Raw genomic sequence first — 10,342 nt, 5'->3', positions numbered from 1 at the left:
TCACTCCTTCAGGCTATGAGTCTATGAGTAAGTGCTGGGTAAGCATGAAACGCGTTAGGCTTTGTATATGGGGTTTATTTTAATGGACTGTAATGAAGTTACTAATTTTTAACTTTGGTATTGGTGCGGATTCCTATATTTTTTGTGGGTGGTTCCCTCTTCGGCCACTAGAGGGTTTACTTTGCACCTTGTATAGTTTTGACTTATACAGGTATAGGACCCGTTATCCAGAATGCTCGGGACCAAGGGTATTCCGGATTAGGGGTCTTTCTGTAATTTGGATCTCCATACCGTATTGATACTAAAAAATCAATAAAACATTAACTAAACCCAATAGGATTGTTTTGCCTCCAATAGGAATTAATTATATCTTAGTTGGGAACAAATAAAAGGCACTTTTTTATTATTACAGAGAAAAAGGAAATCAATTTTAAAAATCTGAATTATTTGATTTAAATGGAGTCTATGGGAGAAAGGCTTTACTTAATTTGGGTGTTTCTGGATAATGGGTTTCCGAATAACGGATCCCATACCTGTAGTGATATTAAAGCAATTGATTATCCCATGTTCTGACCTGTACCTGTACGTGATCCCAACTAAGATATAATTACCCCTTATTGGGGGCTGAACAGCCCTATTGGGTTTATTTAATGGTTAAATGATTCCCTTTTCTCTGTAATAATAAAACAGTACCTGTACTTGATCCCAACTAAGATATAATTACCCCTTATTGGGGGCAGAACAGCCCTATTGGGTTTATTTAATGGTTAAATGATTCCCTTTTCTCTGTAATAATAAAACAGTACCTTGTACTTGATCCCAACTAAGATATAATTACCCCTTATTGGGGGCAGAACAGCCCTATTGGGTTTATTTAATGGTTAAATGATTCCCTTTTCTCTGTAATAATAAAACAGTACCTGTACTTGATCCCAACTAAGATATAATTACCCCTTATTGGGGGCAGAACAGTCCTATTGGGTTTATTTAATGGTTAAATGATTCCCTTTTCTCTGTAATAATAAAACAGTACCTGTACTTGATCCCAACTAAGATATAATTACCCCTTATTGGGGGCAGAACAGCCCTATTGGGTTTATTTAATGGTTAAATGATTCCCTTTTCTCTGTAATAATAAAACAGTACCTGTACTTGATCCCAACTAAGATATAATTACCCCTTATTGGGGGCAGAACAGCCCTATTGGGTTTATTTAATGGATAAATGATTCCCTTTTCTCTGTAATAATAAAACAGTACCTGTACTTGATCCCAACTAAGATATAATTAATCCTTACTGAAGGCAAAAAAAGTCCATTAGGTTTATTTACTATTTAAATGATTTTTAGCAGACTTAAGTTATGGAGATCCAAATTACGGAAAAATCCCTTATCCAGAAAACCCCAGGTCCCAAGCATTCTCGATAACAGTTCCCATACCTGTACCTGAATCCAGAAAACCCCAGGTCCCGAGCATTTTGGATAACAGGTCCCATACCTGTACCATACCATACCTGAATAGATTGGGAATATGAGAGCAGACTTTCCCCAGTAGTATTTGCTGCCACCATGTAAGGGGTGACATGCGCTAGGCAGGGTCCCCTTTCTTGACCCTACTTGGTCACACCCCATGACACACTTTTCTATTCATTCCCAGGGATTTTCAGAAGCGTATTTATCATATGCTGAACTCTAACTTTCACCCATTGATATATAAATTTCTAAAAAACCCGCAGGAATGGATAGAAAGTGGGCAGTTTTTTGTGGTGAGCTCTAATGTCACATTTTGATAAATCTGCCCTGTGGTGTTGGGCAGTTTATGAGTTTTAATAAAAAGGATTATGCAATTGTCATATAGAGATGGCCATAGCTCATGGCCTCCAACCATAGAGAAACATTTAGAGAATATATACTGTGAGCTTAAATATAACTTGTTTAGAAAGTGTTTTAATGCCCAGATGGTTTTGAAGTGCATGTATCTCTTGAAGGGACATATTTAGCAGAGGTTGAAGATACATATCCTTCTAACATTCCGTGAAGTGTTCTCCACCCGGTTTTACAAAGACTTTTGCAGATTGTAACCTCTTGATAATTATGTGTTCTTAGAGTGGAAGTGATGGGGAAACTGGAAATGTGTTGATGGATTGGACAGTATCTTAAATACTCCAGGCTTCTGTAGCTGAGCAATAGATGATTTTTCTTCAAAATATGGTTCCAGAGGAAAAAAAAAAGGATGCCGAGGAGGGCCATGATTATAAAATATTATCTTCATAATCAATAAAATTCTTATACTTGAGTCTTCTAAGATATAAATAAGTCTGTTCACTTTGCTTCTTAGACAGGGAACCAATACCTGGGGTATTCAATGAAATGAGAGAGGAACATCTTACGAGGACTCCATGTTGGGTGGGATTTCTTCTTCTTTTTTATCTGTGGGAAAAGAAATGGTAACAATTGAATTTTTGTGTTTGAGTCTATCTACATGTAGAGATGGAGCAGCTAGTGTCACTGATTCCATTCATTTAAACACAAACTGTCACTTTAAAAAAAAAATGATAGTGGCTGTTTTATAAATCTGTTTTGCAAATAGTCTTTACTATTATTATTTTTCTTTCTTTGTTTATATATTTACCTATTTATTTGTGAGTTCCTCAAACTAACTTTTTTTTGTTGCTGCAAACAACAATCATGCTGTGAGTCACTAACTAATATCCCCTGCTTTAATTGGCTGATCACCAGTTGGCAATGTTGTTATGTATAAAGTTATGTTACAGGGTAACCCTTTTGAAATAAAAAATGATAGAAGAGGTATAAAGGTGATATCTTATTGGTAACTAAGATAATCATAACAAGCTTTCAGAACATTTAAGTTATTTTTTTCAAGCTGAATACAATGAAATTGTGGTGCTCTCTGATATATATACAACTTTCAGCCCATAGATAAAATAACCAGCAAAAAGGGATATCCATCTGTGTGCGATGCTAACAAAGTCATATACAAGGAGGCCTGCAAGGGACAAACAGATACGGTACAGGATAATGTGAATCAAAGTGGCTGAATATAAATTAGAGCTTAGTTAGTGAAGTGTGAAATAAAAGGAATTCCATATGATCAATTAGTCCAGTTTCTCCACATATTTCTGACATGGTACAGACCCTTCTTAATAATAAGTTATAGTGAAATTACAGTGAAGTGGTGGTGTGTATTTCTCCTTCTCAGGATTTGACCAGACTCTCCTACATACAGTCATCCTGTTGGGCACCTAGTGCTTTGTATTAAGTACACCACATTGGAAGATGAACAGTTGTACTGGCCATGGATGCTGTATTCCTTTAATGCGCCTGGAATCGGTATTTTGTCTGGAATCAAGGTGTGTGGGCAGGTTAGGTTAAGGAAGCACAGTGCGCCACTAATACATTATTGATATTGTGAAAAGTATGAGAGAAATAAAATCTGTTTGTGGAATTATCAGTTCTGCTTAGGGCTGCCACCTTCTGCTGTTCCTATCTCTGTTCAGGGGGCGGGGTTTGATGTCACTGGGTGGGACAGTGATATCACATGGGCGGGGTGGTGATGGCACTGGGGCGGACTGTGATGTGGTGATTGGACAGGATAGGCAGTTTTGACCCGAAAAGCCCTTCTGAAAACCAGGCTGTCTGGGTCAAAACTGGACATGGCAACCCTAGTTCTGCTTCTTGTGCTGCTTTGGGGTTGTCAGACAACACGCAGCACAGTATATGTCAAATATGTGTTATTAACACTTTGAGATGTTATAAGTCATGGAGTTTTCATACTACCTTTTGTGGCAGCAACTTCTACAGCAGTGACTATCACTTTGTGGGATGCTTTTCCAACCTTCATTGCATCCATTGCTCTATCTTGTAGGTAATCTACATCTGTTTGTTTGATTAATTCGGTTGCTATATCCCCAGCAACAGTTATCATTTCCCCAGCTCCAGCCACTAAATCTTCATCAATATTAACTCCTGCTGCTGCAGTAGCTGCTACAGTAGCATTAGTAATCATGCCTGTTAATTTCGGGAGGCAACAACATACGGCACCTACAATTAAAAAGAAAGTGAAAAACATTTAGTTTTAGGTCAGTGATTTTCAACTTTGGGTTCAAACCTTCCTAGTGGTTCAATATCCATAACAAATACTGTAAATAGTTGTCTTAAAATGTTCCAATAGGATTTAGCAGAACAAATTAGCATTAAAGGGTAGCTAAACAAACAAAAAGAAATGTGCCATAAGTTTTTACTGAACCAGCCCAGAGGTACAGCCTATGGTACCAGTAACAATTCATTGTACTACTGCCCCATATTTCCCACCTGCTACAGCCAAACCAAATTTAGTGATATTTGTAAATCATCAAAAATATTAGCAGAAAGTGAGCTTCTCAGATAAATAAATCCAGCGGGCACACTGTTTTATTGGTTCAGTGCCATCCTATTAATACATTACTCATACAGAAGGCAGGAGTCAATTAATTCCTATGTGGCTTTTTGTATGTTAAACTGCACAAGAATGGACTAATTTGTGTGCATAATGGAATCATTTGTGTGCATTTAAGTAAAATAATTGCACAGCTTTATAAATACAGGTATGGGATCCCTTATCCGGAAACCTCTGAATTACGGAAAGCCCGTCTCCCATAGACTCCATTTTAATCAAATAATTCAGAATTTTAAAACTGATTTCCTTTTTCTCTGTAGTATAAAAACAGTACCTTGTAATTGATCCCAACTAAGATATAATTACCCCTTATTGGGGCAGAACAGCCCTATTGGGTTTATTTAATGGTTAAATGATTCCCTTTTCTCTGTAATAATAAAACAGTACCTTGTAATTGATCCCAACTAAGATATAATTAATCCTTATTGGATGCAAAACAATCCTACTGGGTTTAATTAATGTTTTATTAATTTTTTAGTAGACTTAAGGTATGGAGATCCAAATTATCCAAAAAGACCCCTTATCCGGAATACCCTTGGTCCCGAGCATTCTGGATAACGGGTCCTATACCTGTACGTGTGATTTTACACATTGTAACGTGGAATTAAAGTGACAATATAAATTGTATTCTATCCCCACTTAATATGGCCCAAAGTGACCCTGGTAAATGGGTTGATTTTGGTTTTATATAAAACATACACACTGGTAATTGCTAAGCAGTAATCAGGGCAGTGAAGTGGTGGATAAAATAATAGCTCATTGGGTTTAGTTTTAAATAAAATTTTGGAATTCTGTGGATTAATGTTATTGGCGTTCTAATTAGTTCAAGTGTGTGTTTCATGGCTGAAGAGGAGCTAGTGCAGTCATCATTATGTATCAGAAATGAGTTTTCAGGAGTACTATGTATAATTATTATTACGCATCTCTAAGCCCTGCTAAAAAAACAAATGTTCGATATTAAGTACAAAAACTCAAATGCATCTAAAATCTTCAGCATATAAAAGCTTGTGGGTTTACATAGAAGTCCTGGAGTTTGTAAACTTACAAATTCGAGGTACTCAAGTTTTTAAGCCCATTAATCTTCTCCTCAGGGAACTGGGAGCCAGTCACTTTACAGTACAGGTATGGGATCCATTATTCGGAAACCCGATATCCAGAAAGCTCCGAATTACGGAAAACCTGTTTCCCATAGACTCCATTTTAATCAAATAACTCACATTTTTAAAACTGATCTCCTTTTTCTCTGTAAAAATAAAACAGTACCTTGTACTTCATCCCAACTAAGATATAATTACCCCTTATTGAGGGCAGAACAGCCCTATTGGGTTTATTTAATGGTTAAATGATTCCCTTTTCTCTGTAATAATAAAACAGTACCTGTACTTGATCCCAACTAAGATATAATTACCCCTTATTGGGGGCAGAACAATCCTATTGGGTTTATTTAATGGTTAAATGATTCCCTTTTCTCTGTAATAATAAAACAGTACCTTGTACTTGATCCCAACTAAGATATAATTACCTCTTATTGGGGCAGAACAGCCCTATTGGGTTTATTTAATGGTTAAATGATTCCCTTTTCTCTGTAATAATAAAACAGTACCTGTACTTGATCCCAACTAAGATATAATTACCCCTTATTGGGGGCAGAACAGCCCTATTGGATTTATTTAATGGTTAAATGATTCCCTTTTCTCTGTAATAATAAAACAGTACCTTGTACTTGATCCCAACTAAGGTATAATTAATCCCTTTTGGGAGCAGAACAATCCTATTGGGTTTAATTAATGTTTTATTGATTTTTTAGTAGACTTAAGGTATGAAGATCCAAATTATGGAAAGACCCCTTATCCAGAATACCCTTGGTCCCGAGCATTCTGGATAACAGGTCCTATACCTGTACTAAACAGAGAGTGTATGACCAGGGTATGCTGGAATCCCCTACTATAGGAGCCAGAATGCCCCCCTGTGCTAAGATCTCCTTTGTCTATGGTCTAGGAAGGGATGGGTGGGTGTTAATGTCAAGATTATAATAAACTTCCGGGACACCAGCCTCTCTCGTAGTGGTGGGGAGGAGAGAAGGCTAGGTATAACCAGATTGTGGTTACAGGGGATTCAATTATTAGGAGAGCAGGGTAATCTGTTGTCCAAATGACTACAACTAAACAGCTTGTTGTACCCCTAGTTTATCCCTGGTAACCCTAGTTTGGCAGGTGGTTGATAAGGTAGACAAATTATTGGCTGAGGCTGAGAATGACCCAAGCTGTCTTGGTGGATATTGGTACTAATGAAAAAATGAATGGTAGATGGAGGATCTTAAAGAGTGAGTTTAGTGTGAGATCTAAGGTTAAAGCAAGGTCTTCCAATGTAATTTTTTTTTGGAAATTTTGCCTGTGTCATGTGCAACTTTAAGAATTCAGTGGAATTTTACTGATCTTAATACAGGGCTAAAGGCTCTGTGCAGTATAGGAAGGTTTGAGCTAGTGTAGATACGACTGTTAGACTAGAATGGGGTAAAGGGGAAGGAGTGAAGTATATGTTAAGGAGATTCCACAGTTACAATGAGATCTGTCTAACAGTAACTATAGCTATAACCCTCCATTCATTTATGTAAGAGGGTAGTAGTAACCTCCAGGTTCTGCTGGTAAATGCACAGAGCTTGTCAGGTAAACTGGGAGAGCATTTACAGAAAATAATATATTTGGTGGGCTGCAAAATGTGGCTGAGCTGTGAGTTTACATGGTTACACCCTTTGTATGAAGGACAGAGGGATTAAAAAGGCAGAGGTGTTCTAGCAGGACTTAAGGTTATAAGAAGAATTATTATTTGTGTCTGCTACAAATAAAAACAAAAGGTAAGTGGAAAATGCCCTCCCCATATAAAAAACAGGGATTGTTCGTGCATATCCTGCAGTATATTTAAGACAGCAAAAATGTCAGTCATAGATGCAAAGTAACCATATTACTTACATGCTAGTTTTCCCACGGGACGTTTGTTTCCCTTATTATCTTCAGCTTGAGCCTCCTCATTATTCTCCGTTTCAGCTTTTTGATTTTTTTCTTTATTTTGTTCCTGGCTATTTCCTGTGCCAGATTCGTCCAATTGTTGAACATTGTCTGAGTCAGATATAGCAAAATAGTATGATATTAGGGTTTTAGGTAAATATTTGATTTACAAACATAACTACTTATCAGTTCTCCATATAAAATTACTGGCAAACCATTTAAGCCTTGGGCGGTTGGCACCCTTCTGTCATGCAGTTAATATATTGTTTTATTTTAGTCCACATTCTAGATGGTGGAAACAATACAATTTTGGGCAAAAAATACTCCTAACGGTCATCAGCAACAGGAGGGAGCTCCCAGTGGGGGCAGCCACATTGTGACACTAACATGCAAATGATACTTAGTGCCCCAGTTTGCTCATTATACACATGCTCTCCAGCAGCTGCATTAATAGGCAAAATAATCATCCAATCAGAATCCCTTCAGATCTGTGTAAATCTGACTCCATGAGCAAACTGGGGCACTAAGTATGATTTGCATGTTAGTGTCCCAAAATGGCCGCCCCCACTGGGAGCTCCTTCCTGTTGATGGTGGCATAGTTTTTGCAGAAAATGGTACTGTTTCCCCTAATCAAAGTGTGGACTCTATTCAGCCATACTTCCAGAGGGGTAAACAAATTTCCACCAACAGGTGCCCTTTAAGGTTAGGAGCTTTCTTCTTAGCAGTGCATTGACTATAAGTTAGTGGGCTCGGCAGCAAAATCGTTTTAGGTACCCTTAACACTAGGGGGCACATTTACTAAAATCCGATTTATTGGGGGCTTAGAACACGATGTGGTAAAAATTCAGAGTAACCACGATAATTTCTGATGTTCCAAAATGTCACGAAAATGCTTTTATCGGTTGTACGAAAATTTTGAGTTTACTTCCCGCCAAATCCAGAATTTTTCGTAAAATTTGAGTTTAAACGGACATTCGTTTCCATGAATCCTTTTCATTTTTCCCAAACAGGAAGTGCTCCAGCAGCCATTTTAGGAGCATTGGTGCTCATTCTTGGAAAACAATAATGTGTTTAAATTTCAGTTGAAACTGGGTGAATCTGAAAACAATTAACTTTCCCTTGAAAGGTGTAAAACTGAAAACAATGAGGGGATTAAATTCCCCTGTGAAGATGAGTGAAACTGAAAACAATTAGGGGATTAACTTGTCCTTTAAGGACAGGCTGTCTCTGACTATTCTATTCCTCTGCTATTCTAAGCCTCCATAAGATTCAATGGTACTTGAAAGATAAAACCTGTCGAATTTTTACTTTACAAAAAACATGAACTAAACATTAAGATAAATCACGAATTATGGGAGTTATTTTCGAAAAACTCAATTTTTTCTGGGAATAATAACGAAAAAATCAAGTTATGGTGAAAACCCCACTTGTAAATCAGAATTTATCTCATAATTGCATAGTAAATGTGCCCCTAGGTAGATGATCTTGATTGGTCTTTTAAGGCTCCACTGGACCCCTGAGTATGTGCAGGGCATGCACCCTTCAGTTGTTACATGACTGATTTTTAACTAATACCAAACCATATTGTTATATACTGGCTAGAGTATCATTTCCCCAGACTGTAACATTTACAGGATAGAAGGGATGGATATCACTAAACATATATTTGAGATACATGTTCTCACCATAGATGTGTTCTGCAGAGGTATTGGCATCTACTTTCGTTCCCATGATGCTGTTTATCTCTTGAACAATCTACAAAAACTGAACACAGCAGGTTTTTATTATTATTATCCATTATTTATAAATGCCTAGATATCTACATGTAATACTTTGGTGCATGTGCCTTGTTCCATATTATACATTGTGCCCAGTCTAAATGTAATCAAAAATATCTGATTCATCAAGAATAGTTCTTGCATATTTCATGCAATTACAGAATTTGTGTAGCTAACAAAATATGTGAGGTCTCTGCATGGCCTGTATATACATCCATCAAATTTAGGGTAATGTATAAAAGGTGGAAAATGAATGAAAAAAATAATAGCATCCATATACAGGTATGAGACCCATTATCCAGAATGCTTGGGACCTGGGGTTTTCTGGATAGGGATTTTTCCATAATTCAGATCTCCTACATTAAGTCTGTCAATAAAATTATTTAAACATTAACCCTTTAAGTGCCAGCCGAATTCGTCATTTCGGTTCCCCCCAGTGCCAGACGTTTTTTAAGCATTTTGTACTCATTCACTTTAACAATGTTTTTTGGTAGAAAAACCTCCATGAAACTAGGGAAATTATATATCGTTTTTTTCGTCACTAATTGGGCTTCGACATACATACCAAATTTTATAACTTTTCTGGAGATATGATGTGTATTTTGGGTGAAATATGTAAAAAAAAAATAAAATTATGAAAAATTTCTGTATATTTTGAGTTTTTTTTCCATAGAAAAGTTAATTTTACACACTTTTTTTTGTTGTTTGTAAAAGCCCTGATACTCCCAAGTCCAACGATACCAAATATGTGGTGGTACCCCACAGTTCCTGTCCAGAAGTAACCCCCAAACTAAAGCAATACTTTGTACAATATCACACCAGAACAAAGCAGAAAAGCGCTTGTAACAGTTAATGCAGCATAACTTATATGTAAATCTAAAATATCCCCTCATGTTTGGTATCTTTAGAAACTACAGACCTTCAGGTTTCTAGGTGCAATGTAGTTTTCACTCAAAAGCCAAATACCTTTTGTCAGTGCATTGTGAAATTTGGAACTTTTTATGACATTTTTTTTTTTTTTCTAAAACGTAAACTTGGACGCATGATCAAATGTGGATTTGACAAAAAAAAATCTCATAAAAATTTTCTAACAAAGGCATATTTG

At 36.8% G+C, this 10,342-nt stretch overlaps 1 long non-coding RNA gene across 1 annotated transcript; it reads right to left on the bottom strand.

Annotated features, from left to right (window-relative positions):
- Positions 1-1,929: 1,929 nt before the first annotated feature.
- LOC116409500 lies at positions 1,930-3,942 on the bottom strand. Its single transcript, XR_004221881.1, has 2 exons — positions 3,797-3,942; positions 1,930-2,428 (listed from the first exon to the last, which is right to left on the bottom strand). It is a non-coding gene; the product is annotated as an uncharacterized LOC116409500 (long non-coding RNA).
- Positions 3,943-10,342: the final 6,400 nt, after the last annotated feature.

This window comes from Xenopus tropicalis, chromosome 3 (genome assembly GCF_000004195.4).
Source record: "Xenopus tropicalis strain Nigerian chromosome 3, UCB_Xtro_10.0, whole genome shotgun sequence".
Classification (NCBI taxonomy): domain Eukaryota; kingdom Metazoa; phylum Chordata; class Amphibia; order Anura; family Pipidae; genus Xenopus; species Xenopus tropicalis.
The sequence above is the reverse complement of the archived record's forward strand: the minus strand, read 5'-3'. Positions and strand labels throughout refer to the sequence as shown.